Genomic DNA, 17,391 nt, shown 5'->3' with positions numbered 1-17,391 from the left:
CATTGATTGTGTAATTAATTGATGAACCTCCCAGCTCCATCCCAGTGTGCACCGTATCTGGGCCAAGGTGGCAGCCTGTTTGCCCAATGTTGGGTTATAACCCGCGTCACCATTTCATAGGTTGTTCTTCATGAGATAGTTACTCTTGGATAAGAGTGAGATGCCACTCAGTGAGCAATCTGTAAAGTGTATTTGGGAGGCCCAACTGAGTCTCACAAAGATCTGTCCACTATTCTCTCGGGGAAGTGGCTCCTCAAATTAGTGTTGATGATGTACAGGCTTAACAGCCAGTGTGTAATGGGGAGCAGCCAGTCTGAGTGTTAAAAAAATAAATGCACATATATATATTTTTTTCCAAATTTACCAGTTGGAACCCTTCAAAAGCAGATTATATTTTATGACTAGTAAACAGCAGGGCAGATATTTCAGGAGAACTGCAGACAACTGTAATTTTGTGAATGTGCACAAATTACTTGGAAAACAAATATTCCTCTGCCTACACAGCTGTATTCACAACCGTGGACCAGAATGCTTTTTGCATGATGCTCACGCCTGGTTCTATGAAGTATAATAATACTCAAATGAAGAAAATGTGATTTTTAAAGTGAAGTCAGAATTAATACTTGCTGTGAAAGCCTGCATTACTGGCTGAGGTGTTGGCACAGGCATGGATAAACCACTTCAGGAAAACAAGAACTAACCAAGGCATTTATTTATTCTCAGATCAAGAGCTGAATGCACAAACTTTCGTAGTAGAGATGAGTGTGCCTGTATCTTCCAAAGATGCCAACTACTGTCTGTGCCATCCTAAGAGTAAACATGAAATTTTATTTAGTGGTTGAAGAGGTCTGCAGGGCTGTTTCTGGTGGCCCATGGGGAGAGAGGCTGTGGGAAGGAGACACAGGCTGCCCCAGCTCCATGGGGATGTGGGTCAGTGTCATGCCTGGCATTTTTCCTGCAAATTATCTGCACCCAGGTGGATTTACAGAACCCAACTGAATCGTTGTTCATGTAATTTGATTGTGTGCTGGCAGTTCCTTCTGTTTGTCCTTTTGCTGTGTGATAAGGAGTTTATACAGGAAAGTATGAATAGCAAGAGAGAAGGCAAAGAAAATCCCCAAAAGCAAAAACAAGGCTAAGCAAGGAGTAAAGCACAAGTTGGCAAGAGCCAAAGGCCTTGCATTGATTTTACTTTTAACTTTTGTGTTTATTCAAAGGCTGTGGATACAGGTTAACTTCCTTTGCTCAATATTTATTGCTGCGTTACTTGTCTGGAACAATGAGCACTTTGTTGATTGGGTTAAGAGATTGTCCCGTTTTATTTGGTCTCCTGCATCTCTCTCCATATCTGCAGGCTTTAAGCAGTTTATTTTAATTTCAGATTTCTAACCCTCCATTGTGAATCGCTGCTGTGCCACTGGCAGCAACACTTGAGGGACTATTGTTTGTCTTTTCAAAGTGGTGGGAGTGCACAGCAGAGCCATTAGCTTTCCTGAAACCTGACCTTCCTTGATGATATTACACCTTGCAGATTCAGAGCAGGATAAACATTTTAAAGGAGAGGGGGAAATATCAGGTAGGTTATTTTTAATCAGAAAAGGTTGTAGAAATATTCTGCACAAGAATTAAGAACAAGAGGGGAAGAGCCATAACGGCAATAGTTACCCTTCTGTTTGACAGCCATCGAAGATGCAGCCCAAATCAATGACCAGGGAGGTGAATGGCTCCTCACTGTTAACCATGCTGACCCTTGAGCAGACAGCTGAACCAGTAAAGTCACAGCATAGTGAACAAGGACTGCACTGATTTCACCCAAATTTAGCAATGTCAGTGATTTTGGTGCTATTAGAGATGAGCCTAAAGGCCCATCGTGGCCAGGCTGACAGACTGCATTGTTTGGAAAGTGCCCCCAAAGTACTGGAGTAGGAGCATTAATATAATGCAGAACATAGTTAAGATGGTTTTTAATCATGTTGTCCACAACTGGCACTACACAGGAAGGTATGTTTATGACTTCCATTGCTGTTATTTTTTTTACTTGGGTTTGCTGCTTGGAAAGGGTGCTCATTTTGAGTCCTTCACTCAGCTGTGTCTACCCAGAAGAAAAACAAACCCATTTCTTCTGGGAGAGCCCTGCAGTGGACACATCAGAGCAACAGGGCCAGCTGCAAAATTGTGGTGTTGTTTTGTTGCTAATTCTGCAGGAGTGAGCAGAGGGGACCACCCTGTCTTTAAAAAAAATAAAAAGGAAAGAAAAATAAACCAAAAATATATATTAAAAAATCAATTTCAGTTTGTAACTTTGATTTTACTGGGAAAAAAAAAATCCCAACACTGGAATTAAAAAAAAAAAATAGAAAAAGCAGCAAACAGCCTTGCAGAGGAGACTAAAATAATTACTGGGGCAGTTTTTCCATTTCTGGTTGCTTTTGCCTCAGCTCTAGGAGGCCCGTTTTTTTGCTTCTGTACTTTGCTACCAAAGTGCTTTTATTTGGAAACACAAGGAAATTCCATTTCCCACCACGCCCCTCAAGTCAGGGCAGTAATGGCAATAGAAGAGTTGCAAATGGCTCATGTGTTCAGGGTGCAGCTATTCCTACCCGGCCGTGCTGAGGTGTGGGAGAGGGAAGATAATTGTAAATGTTCTTGTGGGGATCTGATTGACAGCTTATTGTCTGCAGGCAGTTGAGTAAAGAATAGGAAATGAGTTAAGTGGAGGGGGTCTGGCAGGCTGCGGGCTCTCCTGGTGGCAGCTGCTGCACCCAGCAAATCAGGGCTCCCCGGGCAGGACCCCTAAAGGGATACCCACTTGTTTGTTCAAAACGTGTGTGAGGTGAGACTGTGTCTTGTTTGCTGGTGCCTGGTCATTTGGAGTTCCTAGAGTGGTCTCAGCCCCCGTGGTCAGCAGATTGGAGTGACCCTGGTTTGTATGGTATTGATCTGGTAATGTGGGCGGACAGCAGGGACGTCCTGCAGTGCTGGTGGGTCCCTGTGGTTCATAAGCAGAAAAAGAGAAGGAAATGTCTTCTGCCGTGGCTCAACAGATGTGTTAGCATGAGGACTCTGATAGCTTACACTGTCCTGAGGTCTGGGGCCAGGTACATGTGGTTTAAAGTTTTCCTTATCCCACCTTTTTCCCTGGAGTGATGCATGCCCTCATGTCCAAGTGCCCTTGAGAAGGCCCAGATGAATGGTTAAAAATCACAGAACTGCATGTGCTGAAGATAGAAATATTGAAAACAAATGTTCCTCCCCCAAAATCTCACTGTCTGTGGTTTTTTTGTCTCCTTGTCTATGTGCATTTGAAAAAAGAAAAAAAAAAATCCCAGCTTTGCGTTGTTAGTGTAGGCTTCTGAGCCAGATTGTACTACAGAGCACACTGATGTGTCTTCCCCTGAGGTATGGAAAGATCTATGTGTGCTAAGCAGGTGTTTTCGTTTGTTTAATTGGAGCTGAGTTTAGCACAATATTACAGATAAATGAATTACACATGTTCAGTAATTCATAGAAAGTGATTGTTGTTTTGCTTAGGCACTTGTCTTCGCATCCAGGTCTGCAGAGATAGCGTGCTGGCAAACCTGGACATAGGCCTTTTAAAAACAAAAAGCAGTGTGCACCTGAGGAGAGCCTGCTGTCTGGTTGCTAAAACAGCAATAACTATTTTGTCTTTGTTTAAATTGCAACATTTTAAATTTAAAGAGTATCCTGTTTTTGACAAACTACAAAACCACAGGTCTGAAAAAGAAATGCACGAGGCCTGTGTCGATAGTCAGTGGCATCTCTGGGCAGGAAGCTTTGGGGTGACACACGCTGGTGGTGACGGCACCGGGGATGGAGAGACCTGGGAACCACCCGGAGAGCTCCAGGGCTTCTCCAGTGTGCCGCACCCAGAGCAGCTGGGTGCATGCACGTTGCTTGGCAAGACACCGACTGGTTTGCTTCTACTCATGTGTTTTATTTATTATTAGTCACTTTTTCCATTGCTTTGTTTTTTTTGCCGGGCTTCCTGGGCACAAGCTACCCCTCCTTGTAGGAGTGTTGTGGAGCACAAGTGCCTCTGGCCCCAGTCACCACTGACAGGTCTCAGAGAAGCAGGATGGGACCCTTGGATCCCAGCAGACCCTCCTTGATGGGCTCAGCATGGGTGACAGGCTTAGCCCTGCACTCCCCACCGAGGAGGCCCATCCAGAGCCCACGGGGAGGTTTGAGGTGCTGCCTTTCAGAGGACGAGCAAAACTGGTCGCTTCTTACAGCTTCCCTCTTGGTTTTGAGCAGTCCCAGCCCTTGGCCAGCTTCCAAATGGATAATTACATTCAACTTACCCAAATTTCCTCTGCAGATTCAATTGTAAACTATTTTCTCGCTCTCTCCTTCCAGTGTTGTATATAACTGTGCTGTGCAGCATTAAACAACTGTCACATGCAGCTCCAGAGCCTGTGGAGTTTTAGGCACAGAAAGCAAAAGGTTGTATCAGAACTTGTGCTGAACTTTAGGGAAAGTATTGTTTGTGCCTTTTAGGTTCATGAAGTACTTTGGAGCAAGCTTTTGGATTAAAGGTGTGGTTGCTGCGTAAGTCGCTGTTGTTAGCAGACAGTGCCAGCACTTGAGGCTGATTGTGAAAAGTGAGTTACTCAGGGATGTCCTCTCTCATGGATGTCCTTGCCTTCAAGCCTTCTGATAATTTAAATAAAGGATGTTTAGCTGTGTTCCTCATTCATCTAGAAATTCGTTAATAAATCACCTGTAGAGCTACTGTGTATATTCCCACCCTCCCACTGGCAGTGGCTTCCCACCAGCCTCCTGCCAGATCCCTCCCCTCCATGGGCTACAACAGAAGGGTCTTATATGGCAAGAGCTACCCTGGTAAAAAAACCCAGCAGCTTTACCCACAGGGGTACCCATATAAACCCGTTCCTAGCAAAGCCTGCATCCTAGAATGTGATCCCTGGGTCACGATGTAGCAGCGTGGCTTTCTGAAGGAAGCCAAAGGCACGTGGGGGAGTGGTGTGTGATCTGAGAAGTGCTCCTGCAACCTCCAGGTTACATGGAGCCAGCACGGTAAATCACAGTTGAAAGTGAGTTGGAAGCTTTTAAAACTGTTACTTGTTTGAGGCTTTTCCTGCTGTACATGTCAGTATGGGATTGTTCTGCAGGAGGCTCCTGGGAATTAATGTGTGTCCCAGCCCAGCAGCAATCTTGGAGCATTTGTGTTGGTGTAATCTATAAACTTTTAATTATATAGATGGCTGAGTAAATAGCTTGAAATCTCTTTAAACTCTTTGTTCGTGAATGTATATTAAAAAGTGCCCATCCCACATGCACACACACAACGCACACCCTTTTCCTTCCTTCCTCATTTTACACCCACTTCCAGCAAGGCTTTGGCTCGTGGCATCCTTCCTTGTGCTGGGAGCCTTTGCCAAAACTCCCCATGGGACTGACCCTGTCAGGGGCTTGGCTGGACCCCCAAGCCCCACACTCTGCCATCCTCCTGGCATGTGTCCACTCTCAGAGAACAGTGCAGAAACTGTTGACTGTGTCTGGGTTTCCCACTTGATGTGCAGCCCATTTGGGAGGCTGATTCTGCAGCTTCAAACACTTTAATGAGATGCAAATTGTTTGTGATGCTGCCTTATTAAATGTATTGTAATTTTAAAATCATTTGCTTGTTAATTGTATTTAAATAGCTGCCACTTAGACAAGCAGAAAGTTTCCAGAAAGATAAATTGTTTTCTGCTTTTGCTGTGTTTGAAAGCAGCCCCGATGACCTCTCTGGGCTGCTTTGATCCAGCACTTTCCAAATGGAAGTGTGCCCTGGCCAAGCTCACCTCCTGGTCCTCACCCTTTCCCCTGAAGAAGAAATACTCCCTCTGCCACATTTCTTCTCTGAAACTCCAGTCCCTTAAGAAGGTGACACAGTTAGAGTGCCCTGGGAGGTTTAGAGCACAATGTACTTTTCCCCTTGGATCAGCCTGGATCAGCTTGTGGGCCGTGTGTGATACAGATGCTGCTGCTCCCATGTAGATAGGATTGGAAAGGATCCTGAAGATTTGGGGGATTCTTACATATTTTTAACTCTTTGAGATTCCCAGCCTCTTTTTATGTTGACGTGTGTCTACTGGACTGTCGAGCCAAGGTCTCCTGTCCTCAGCACCTTCAAGGCTTTGTCTTTTGCATGTTGGAGTTAATGGCTAAGTTTCTCTTGGCCCCAGCTGAGCAATGTGAGGTCCCTATTGACCTCAGTTCAGCTTGGTTAGGAGATGATTTTGATCCCGCATCATTGCTAGCTTTGGCATAGTATCATGTGCATTTTATTTGTATTTGAAATACCACCCTGGAAAATGAAAAATAATATTTCTGTGTCAGTTTGTTCATCCATTTTCTATCAACTGGAGTGTCCTACCCTGCCAGTGCCCCTAACTCTTGTTTTCCAGGTCGTCCCTATTCAGCACCAAACTCTCAGGTAGATTCTGCCTCATTTTTCCAGTGACTTTTCATATTCCCTTTGTTTTCTGGTTGCATCTTTGTTTTGCAGCAGGATCAGTAGTAATAGTTAATAATTAGCAGTTCAGTAGCACTCTTTACCTTCAAAGCAATTTTAGGCATTAAATCAGCCAGCTCTGCTGGCAATATTACAGTATTGACGTGGTACTTCAGCACTGTCACAGAGGCAGCAAAAGCTGCCTTTTTATGGAGGCCAAAATGGGGTCATTTTTTTTTTTAGAGTACAAAATTGGCAAAAAATACAATTTTCTCCTAGGCTGACACTTTGTTTGCCAAATTTGAGTATAGAGCCAATTTTTAAAGCTGAGTAATAAACACCTGAAAAGTTCTGGTTTATAATGGCAGTGCTGAAAAGCCATTAAAATGAATGGCTCTGCTATACCACAAGGAAACCCTCTTAAACTGTCAAAAAACCTGTAAAAGCTGGATGGGGTTTAGGGAACACCAGCTTTGCCTTTGAGCCTGGGGCTGAGGGATGCAGAGTGAACCTGCAGGGACTGGTAGGGCAGGTCATTAGTGGTGTCTCTTTCTCTTTGATGGGGAGATGGTCCTTTCCTAGGTATGTGGTTGGAGCAAGGTGAGCATCCTGTCCCAGGTGAACATCTCTCCAGGTCTGTTCAGCCACTGGGAGAGTGAGGGTGAGGAGGAGCAATGGGGATGGAGCTGCAGGGGAGCAGAGAGCAGAATTTGCAGCAAAGTGAGCAGGGAAGGCCTGGAGCAAAGGAGGAATGGAGGGATGCAAGGCAGCAGAGAGGATCTAGGAGGAAACAGCGTGGGGGTGGTGGGAAGGAGCAGTATGTTGGCACACAAGGGCGGGAACCTGTGCAGCAGCAAGCATGGCTCAGGGGGCCACACGCATGGTCCACTGTGACCTGGTGGGTCATGTGACCAGCAAGGTGGCAAGAAGCCCTGCTTGACTTGTTTTGGGCCCAAAGGGCATATTTCTGCAAAGATTTTCAAGGAGGTGAAAACAGCTCCGCTTCCTTCTGCCTGAGACCTGCAGCTCACTGGCACAAATGGATGCAAATGCCACAGCCCAGAGAAGCATCATATGTGCTGGTGACCGAGAGCAAGGTATCCAAAACCACCTCCCTAAAGCAGCACACAGCCCATGGTCAGCTCTGACCCTCTCCCCTTCCCAGCTCGGGGTCTGTGGCCAGAGGGTGCCGCAGGGAAGCTGATTTGTAAGAGCAGCGCAGTAAAATAGCAAATTGACCAGTAAAAGAAATCAGTAAATGAAGGAACAGCTATTAATGTGCCAAGCCAAGATGTGTAATTATACCCTAGGACTTTTCCAAACTAATACATGTTAAAGGTGTAAACCTATTAAAGGAGAGATTTTTCTGTACAGGGAACTTATGTAGATAGAAGGATTTAGACTGTATTTTATTCTTGTATTATAAGGTATAAGGAACATTTGAGCAAATCCAGTCATTCCTATTATTATAATATCATAGTTTTTCATACTGTTTCATGCAGTTCTTCAAAAACTTTGGCACTAATTCTTTTTATATTGTTAGGAATTTTCTTTTAAAAACAGAATTCTTTTTCTCAAATAGTTAATTAGATTTTGAACTTCAAATACAGTACTTTTTTTTTTTTTTTCCTCCCAAGAATAGGGGTGTTAGATCCATTGTGCTGGCCAAATTACAGTTTGGATAGTTACATTCTCTCTGCTTAATCACCCTGCACTTTCATTGGAGTGAAGGATTTGGTGCCTCAGGTGTCCTGAATTCCTCCAGAGCTCTGGATGGCAAACTTGCTGCCACCATCCACCCCAGAAGTGGTTGCATTTCAGGGCGGAGAATTGTCATCTCTTCCCAGAGCATAAAGAAGAGTTTCACTTGCAGAGATGGATTTTTGTAGTGTTCCTCCCTTGATACAGTTTACAGTGAGTTTGTGCTTTTCCAGCCCTGCCCTAAGTCTTCAGGAACATCTGAGGGATTTCTCTTGCTATAGGAAGGCAAATTTCGTTTAAAGGGGTCCCAAACAAATTCCTTTATTTGCTTGTTCACACTTGGCCATGATGGGTGCAGCAAGCAAGCGGGTCCTGGCTGCCTCACCGTATCCCCTCCTGGCTCAGAGACCTCTCAGCATCATCTTTTGTTTCTTGTGGCTCAGGGTGGAGAAAAGGATTGGGATAAGCAGCAGCCAGATTGGATAGGAAACATCCGTGGGTCATAACCCTTGGTTGCAGACAGGAGCCTCCTTTGCCTGGGGAGGGGTGGTGGGAGGGGAGGACCCTGTCCTTGAGCTCAGTTCAGGCCCTATTTATTTGGGAAGAACGGATGGATCTCAGCATTGCATGGTGAAGGGCTGGAGTGGAAGAACAAAGACAAACCCCCAAGCACACAGCAAGCCCTGCTTAGCGCTGCACAAAGGACTCCAAGCCGGTCGGATGACCCCAAGGGATCTGAGAGCCAAGTGCTGTAGTTGGGGTGTTTGCTTAGCCTGTATGGCTGGCTGTTTTCTCGGCCATGTGAAACCAGACGTGCACCATCAAAATGACTGACGTGGCCAAAGGCCAGGGAATGGCTGTGCTGAAGCTGCCACCGGCTTCCCCTCCCATTCCACCGGGCTGACCAAGGGGATGCTCCTCACCCAGAGGCAGCAAGGAGGAGGAGAAGCACCCAGGGCACGTTGCACAGTGATGGCCATGAGGAGGGCTCACCATGCCCTGCTTCCAAAAAAGCTTTTTGTTCTGTGATGGTAACCTTTAGCAGCTCCTCCTGATAGTGCCATGCTGCCTTGCAGCGAGCATTCCTTGCAAGTTCAGTGTGGCAACCCGAGGCCATCTCAGAGGGCTCCTCTGTATCCTCCTGCCTGCAGTAAGTCTTCTTGGCTTTAGCACGGTTTGCCAGCTTTGCAAATCAGACTGTGCTGCTGCTTTTGGGTATTTTTGAGGTATATTTGATTCCTGGGGCCATGGTGCCACCCATTTGTGCTCACAGGAGCAGAGAGATCCCAGTGCTGCTTTCAAAATTCTTCCACATGTAGCATCAGCAGCTCTGCAACTTCTCTATGCCCTCCTGTGTAACCACAAGGACTGTTGCCTAAACACCTCTTTAGGAGATAATTTGAGTTGTTTTGTTGCATGTACAAAGTTAACTGTTTTCCACTTAAGGGCAAGATGAGCAAAACCTCTTTCCGTGTCTGACTTCTTTAAAAACATTTTAAGTAGCTTTTGAATGTTGGAGGGAAACTTGGAACTATGAGCCAGCTAAATATACTGTATCATGAAACCTTGGGGACTATTGAAATGAGAACAGTGGCCCATTACTGCTAAGAAGGTGTTTTATTGAAAATACACTGAGATGTATTCCCAGCAGAGTGAGCAGAGAGCAGTGAGATGCCCAGCAGTGATGCAGGTTATTCTCACAGATGAACCAGAATAAATAGTTTGGCACTCCTGAGCTGTGTGAAACGGACTGGTAAATAGGTGTTGTTACAGAAAGGGGCCCATATTTAAGCTTATTTATTTTTATTTAAATCTGTGGGTCTACATTTGTGTACGAAGAGGTGTGTGTGTAAGTGGCTGGGCAGTAGGCATGATTTTCTAGAAGGGGGTTCTTTGTCATGTGGCAAAGTATTAAGTCTCCTAGAGACAGAAGCCAATTACCAGGAGAGGGCAGTGCATCTAACACTGTATTTCACACCAGCTGTGCGCACACCAGCCCCAGACCGGGGAGATTCACCTCAAAATGCAAAACTGGGGGCACCAGGGCTGCTCTGGCTGCAGCATCCACCTGCCTGCACGGGGGCAGGAAGCAGGGGATGCTCTGTCTGGGGTGGCCAGGAGTTCACTGGTTAATACTTAACGGGCAAAAATGGTTTTGATTGACATGTGTTTTGTTGATGTTTCATTCTGTGGGTTTTTTTCTTGCCATGGCAACTTCAACATCATGACAAAACACCTACTTTTCCTCCTGGAGCCATCTCTGTTGTCATGCCCAGTAGGTTATTTTGGTAGACATGGGTTGTTCTTTTCAAGTGGAGGTGTTGCCATCTCCTACCAGATGCCACCTCCAGTCTTTCCTGTCCTAAGAAGGCTTTCTCTGTGTGAACACTGCCTTTCAACCCATGGCAAAAAAAAAAAGAAAAGAAAAGGAGTTTTAATGGAAATTGCTGCATTTCCTCTACTGTGTGTGACATAAATGCTATCTCACATAATTAAGGAAAGTAACAGAGAACAGTTAGTGGTGATTACTTTTCAATATATTGTGTACTTTGGGGCAGAAAAATAAATTACGAATAATGCCCAAACATACTTGGAACAATTTGCCCACTGTGCTGTGAGTGATGCAGACCTGCTGGTACAAGAGTGTGCTAATAAATTTTACTTTGTGGCGGAAACAAGAGACTACAGTTTATTAGGAAAGGAGATGGCAATTTCTTAAGATCAATGAAATATGAATGCAGAGCAAAAATGTTGCTGTTTTTATTTATTTATCTGGAAGCATGGGAGGTGCAATTATATAAAATGGGTTGTTTACCTGTGATGTTTGATTCATTATTAATATTTTTATGTTTAGAGGGAACCATAATTTTGCTGAAATGTCTTCCATAACTCCTGCACAATCATATTCATAACTCACCTGAATGTTGACACATCCTGCTGTGTATATATAAATTAACTAGTAACACTGGCATTATAAAATGATGCATTAAATGAAGATGTGAATGGTAATTTAAAGCATGCCATGAAGCAAAATTTAAACCATTGTACAACACTGAGGGGATTTAAAGAGCCTTCTTCATGCAGAATTTGCAGGGGCAATAAGGAAAATGACAGTTTCACACCAAAAAAAAGAAGAGAACAGGGACACAAGCATTACTGAAATGTTAATTGCTTTGGTGTTCTGTTTTGCTGGAGACACCATCAGCCTAAAAATCACTTTTCTGCCTGAAGATATTTTAGCTGAGATTATGAAAAAATACAACAACAACAACAACAAGGTTTACTTTGTCCTTTTTCTCAGCACTTTGTGGGTAGTAAGTTTCACTGTTTCCTGTTTAGTCAGTTGTTTTCCCCAATTGTTTTTGTAGGTCTTTCAAACAGCAACAAGGGAAAATGAAGCATTCTCAAAACAGGAAAATGTGATTTAACCCCACAAAAATGGGCCTGGGGATCCAGGAGTGGGAATAGTAGCCGAGGCAGCTTTTTCCCTCAGAACTGCAAACGGCAGCTTGCTTGTAAACCGGCCCCTGTGCTGAGCAGCAAAATTTGGCAGATGCCTTTGCCAGGTTTGGTGTTGGCTTCAGCGGATGGGTGAGCTCCTCCGTGCTGCAGTGGTGCTGCCTGTGAGCACTGGCACCAAAGTTCATCTGAATTACTCCCAAATTTGTGCTCAGGGAGGAGGGTCCAGGATTTTGTCCACCATCTGCAGCCAGAGAGCAAAGTGGGACCTATTTCGCCCTGCCCAGGGGAGTGTCCCCAGGAAAGGAGGAGATGAATTGGGTAGAAATTGCCTTATATTGGGACTAGGCATAACATTTCCTATTTTGGGGCAGGTTAACTCTGGATAGAGGAGGTTGCACTATGTGGATGTTTTGTCTTTCTCTCTTGCCCCGCAGGCAGCTGGGGCTTTTCCTTAGGCAAATCCATGGCTTGTGCATGGACAGACCTGCACAAGTCTGTGCATAAAGTGCACATGTAAAATAATGGCATAACAAAATAATTTATTCCGCTGTATTGATCTTCGTCATAATTTATAATGTATTGCTCTGACTTGGACCTTAGAGCCTAGTATCCATGCTGTACTCCAGTGATTATTTCTTTTTACCTGGGTGTTGGTATCACCACTTGATATGAATCAGACCTGGTGAGCACACGGTGCCAGATAGTCACCTAGTCTGCCAGTCTCATTCACAGTTATTTTTCATTTCTTACTTTATGTGCTCTGTTTTGAACATCCCTGTCTGATTGTCTCTGTCAGTGATGACTCTCTGTAATTGAGTGGAATTAAAGTGGGAGTTTATGGTGGTTCTTAGTCTTTTATAATATTTTGCTGGCTTAGAAATGCATTTATATTTCATCGTGACCTTACTTAACAAGTGCTACCATCTCTGTTACTAAGAGAACAGACTGAAGTTTTTAGCCCACAGCAGATGTTGGCTGAGCTTGCAGGTATGAAGCTTTTATATGAAAGGGTATAAAATGCTTTAAAAATATGGCTTGCAGGTTTTGTGGCCAGCGCTCAGTGCTTAGACAGCACCTTTCATTTTCAAAGTGTTTTGCAAATACTGGTCTACAGAAGATCCTGAAATGAGTAGTATTATCCCCGTTTTGCAGATGAGGAGACAGAGATGTTGAGGCTGTTGATTGCCTTTGAAGTGGTGGGTGTGCAGGCAACTCCAGAGCCAGGCCAGAAATTTTGCAAACGGAGCTCTCAGAGAGGGAGGCATCCTCAATGTGATAAAGATTAAAAAACCCAAACAACACAACAAAAACATTTCGGTGACTTGCCCGAGGCTGGGCAGAATTGTCAGTGCCAGAGCCAGCACCGAGCTTTTGCTTTGCCTGTAGCTCAGCCTGTGCTTGCATTATGCTTTTTGCTTTGCTCCCGGGAAGAAGAGAAGTGCCTTGAACAAAATTGTAGGCTTCCTAGAATCCTTTTTTTTTTATATATAGATACAGAGCTCAGTCCAAAGGTTCGTGATCAGGGCAGGAGGAGGACACTTGTCTTTTGTTAAGCTGTGCACCTGGATACATCCGTGTTTGAAAATCAGAATTGAAGGTGTGACTTGCTAGGATTGAGGGTCGTGTGTGTGACAGAGAAGTTGGTGCTGAGAAAGCCAACATAGATCAGATTTCCAGACTGGGCTCTATGGAGCATCCTATGACTGGTCTGCCGAGCCTGCCCGGGTGTGCGGCCCGCTCCGTGCTCAGCTGCGGGGTCGGTGCGGGGGTTCCCGCACCCAGCTGTTCCCGCCCCGTGCTCCTCAGCCGGCAGCGCCGCTGGGGATGCTGCCACGGGGATGCGCTTTGCAAATGCAGCGGGGAGGAGGAGGTGATCCGCCAGAGAAACTGGTGAAAAGTTTAAGTCTGTGTATTCTGCGATATATTCCCCAAAGCAATCTGAGTTCCTCGAGATTACTTTGAAGTCCTGGACAGGAAGGATTTTCTTAAGCACAGGCGATAATTATTACTAGCTCCTTGCATGCATTACCGGTTTATATTATTACTGAGCGCCCAGCATGTTGGAGAGTGCGTGTGTGTGTTTGCTGGACTTCGCACACATACAATGCTTACAAATACCATCTGTTCCCGTCCCCTGGCTGTGGTGACCTGCTGGGTGCGTGTGTGCCCCTTTAAGAGGCAGGCGCTTTCTGATTCATGTAGGCTGCTTCTGGCAGATTTAGGGTCTTGCAAAAGATGCCCTTAGTCCCTTATTAAATATTCATAAGAGGGTGGGGTCACATTTTTGTGACCTGAAAAAAATCCCATTAATAAATTTGTTATCTGACACGAAAACACTTTAGGGTGGAAAGCAATCCCTATCGCATCCCATTTAACATCAGATCACAAGTTGTCAGTAAATTGGGTCCTTTGTCTTTGCTTCTTGTGAGGTTCTTTAGCAGCATAACTAATGGGGCCATTGTCTAACAGCCCTCGACTCCGGCAAATAAAGTACTTCTGCCTGGGAAGGGTGTCAGAGCAGCTTCTGTCTTTTCAGGTACTTGCACGTGAAGTAACTGTCTGCGGCAATTTTGTCTTCCTGAAACTATGTGAAAATGTAAAAAAAAAAACCAAACCAAAACACAAACCAAACGAGCCCACCCAAACCATTTAAATAGCGGGAGAGATTTTATGCAATATTGTTGTCCGAGATGATGTGGGTAGTGGCTTTTTTGGGCAAGAGAAAATAGGTTCCCGGGGCTGTGTTGGAGACAGCACACGGACAGGACTGTGTTGGTGTTTTGGAGTCTCGGGGCGGGGGGGCTGAAGAGTGTTTCTTGGAGCTCTCCTGCACCAGAGGTTGAGGAAGCTGTTCCGAGCGAGGTGTTGCTGCGGAGGTGCCGCTTCCCCGGGCCTGGGGGGCTGGGCTGGGCTGCGGGTTTGGAGCATCCCACCCTGCGCTGGGGACCGGCCCCGCAGCTGTGCCAAGGGACAGGGGCGATCCGGGGCGCAGGCCAGGCGCTTCAGTCTGCTCCGTGCCAACTCCTGTGAGAGGCTTTTTGTGGCTGTTTTCATCATTCTTATTTTCCTGATAACTACACTTCTGAGCTTTCAGGGCAGAGCAGTCGGGAAAGGCGAGAGGAGAGTTAAAAGCCACTTTTGCCGGGAGAAGAGAAACTTGCTGCGGGAGGAGGGCAGGGTTCCCCTCGGCGCCGTGCGGGGCTCGCCCCACGCCGTGCCCGAGGCTGCCGCAGCGACGCGCCGACACCTCCCCCGCTGCCCGCACCGCTCCCCGCACCGCTCCCCGCAACCTCGATTGATTTGGGGGGGAAGCTTTTAGGGGGGCTCCGCGGCGGGGCCGGGCTGAGGCGCGGGCGGGCGGGTCAGAGGGCGCGGAGGAGCGCGGTGCCCGCCGCGGGAGGGGAGGGAGGACCGGGGGGGGGGCCGGGCCCGCGGGGCGCCCCGTTCCGGGGCGGGGTGTGCGCGGCGGCGCAGGGCGGGGCCGCGCGGCGGCGGCAGCCCGCGAGCAGCGCGCCCCGCCACTCCGCCCGCACCCGCGGAGGCTCCGCGCCGCTCCGCCAGCCCGCTCCATGGCCCGCCGCGCTGCTCGCCGCCCGCCGCCGCCCAGGTGGGTGCCTCGGAGTTAGGGGTGGGGGGGGGGAACTGCGGGAGAGGGGAGGGAGGGAGGCAGGCCCGGCCCGATCCCAATCCCAAACTGGCGGAAAGAGGCTGGAAAAGCCGAACGGTGCTGCAGCCGTCGCGGTCTTGACTCCTCGTGTCTGGGTCGGAGTTTGCCGGCGGGTTCCGCGGAGTGAGAAGAGGGGAGGTACCGTGTGCGCGCTTCGCAACTCGCCGAAGGTTTTTAAAAGTGGTGGTTTGTGGTTTGTGCCTCGCCTGCCTTTTGTTCTGACAGTTTGTGCGTAGCCGGCCGGACAGGTCTTCAGTGCTGTAGTTTTGGGGAAGAGAGAGGAAGGAGGGCGAGTCCCCAGAGCCGGGTAAAAGACTTTGTCAGGTTTAAATGTCAGGGATTGCTGAATGGATTCGCCAGTCAGTTTACCGGGGCGGGGGGGGGAATCAAGTGAGTGAGCTTTGTTTTTGACGCTGACTAGTGTTACGAACTCTAGTGAAATAAATGTAACGGGATCTAAATGTAGCTGAGTGAAGTGTCAGCCCTGCGAGCCCGAGTTTCGGTGCGAAAGAGAGGATTTTTCGAGGGTGGTGGGGAGGAGGGAACCCTTAGGAAGTGGGTGGTAAGTTTAGAGCAAAGTGCATATACACTCTTCCTCTTTGGAATTAACTCCTTCCAAGCCAGCTGGTTTTACAAAACACTGAGGGTTTCGACTTGTTCTTGTGCCAGTGGTGGGAAAAAGCCCCTCGAGAAGGCAGCGCGGTCGCCTCGGTGCATGTGCCGGCGTTTTAGGCGCTACCATTTGATATTTTTAAATAAAAACAAGTTTGGTGGCAGGAAATGTGAATCATTCGGGGTGACTAAGATCTGTTTATGAAAACGGAATGGTTGGATTTACTCTAGCAAACAGCGTTGAATTGCGAAGGACGATAAATCGCTAAAGTTTACCTCTAATAAAAAGTGACTTACGCAGGCTAGTTTGTCTTTTTATAAATAAACTGAAATGTTAAAGTCTTTCTCATTTGAATCAGAGCTGATTTTCATGCTTGATGCTCCCGGGCCCGATCCTGGGATGACTTGTGCATGGTGATAGCTATAATAATTCTCCCTGAAGCAGTCAGCACTCTGCCTGCTACATCAGTATTTGCTGGATCGGGCCCTTCATAATGATGTTTACTGTGCAAAGCTTCCAGGCATCTTACAGATCTTTAAGTTAAAATTTGCATTTTCTTCTCTTTTAAAAGTCACGGCTCAAATTTGTGTTTACATAGGAGTAGGTCACTAGAGTGTGCTTCTGGCTGGGTAAGAAACGGCTTTTGTTGATTTTATGTTTATTGCAGTAGCAGCCCAGGAAGTCTCTAAAAACAGGCACTCTCCTCAGAGCCAGGGGAAAATCTGCTGTCAGGGGGCTTCCAGTGACAGCAGGGGGCTTCCAGTGATCTCCTGTGACTACTTCCAAAAAATCTCATTGATAAGGCTGCAGAGATGAGACCCAAATCCTGCCTGAACCAGAGTAGCTGCCTTGGCCTAGGCTGTGATAGAGCTGAACTGCAAACTGATTGGTCTGACACTTTATAATCAAAGTTGATTTATTGTTCATTAGTAGTGCATTAGCCCTTTCAGGCAAGACAGTTATTTGTGTAGTGGCCTGTCAAACAAAAGACTGCTAGCACCTGTCATTTCTAAACCAGGAGATAAGCAAGCAGATACTAAGATAATAGAAATACACTGGAATGAGGTAAAGTCCTAGCAGTTTCCCTGTAAAAAATTCTGGTTTATTTAACGCGCTCACATTTGGCATATAGAGGAATTGGACTGTTTGGGCTTTTCCCCACGCCAGGACCATCAGGAGGAGACGGCCTTAGGGATGAGCCGGGCGTGCGGCTTCCGAGCACTGCTGAGGTGAGGAGGCAGCTGGGGCAGATCGTGAGTTGGGAAAAGCCAGTTGCTGGTATGGAAGATGTGAATGCTGTTTTGTGGCCTTAATTTTGTTTGATTTTGGTTTTAGTGTGAGAGCAAGAGTGAGGCACTTCTAATGTTTTGTCCCTGACTCCTTCCTTCTCTTCCCAATGGACAGATGTCATGAAACGATGCTCTTACTGGCAGGGGTTAATTATATGAAAACTTGATGACATCACGG

General features: G+C 46.6%; 1 protein-coding gene across 6 annotated transcripts in view; it reads left to right on the top strand.

Annotated features, from left to right (window-relative positions):
- FOXP1 (forkhead box P1) overlaps positions 1-17,391 on the top strand; it is a 380,894-nt gene that overhangs the window by 279,318 nt on the left and 84,185 nt on the right. The window contains exon 1 of one of the 6 annotated variants that reach the window (XM_051627375.1): positions 15,182-15,251. The exons of the other annotated variants lie outside the window; for them this stretch is intronic. The gene's annotated coding sequence lies outside the window, so the exon portion shown is untranslated. Of the gene's footprint in view, positions 1-15,181; positions 15,252-17,391 lie in introns of those variants that run through there. 6 annotated transcript variants of the gene reach the window in all.

Source organism: Apus apus, chromosome 9 (genome assembly GCF_020740795.1).
Source record: "Apus apus isolate bApuApu2 chromosome 9, bApuApu2.pri.cur, whole genome shotgun sequence".
NCBI lineage: Eukaryota > Metazoa > Chordata > Aves > Apodiformes > Apodidae > Apus > Apus apus.
Note: the sequence above shows the minus strand (reverse complement) of the source record. Positions and strands in the feature narration are given on the sequence as shown.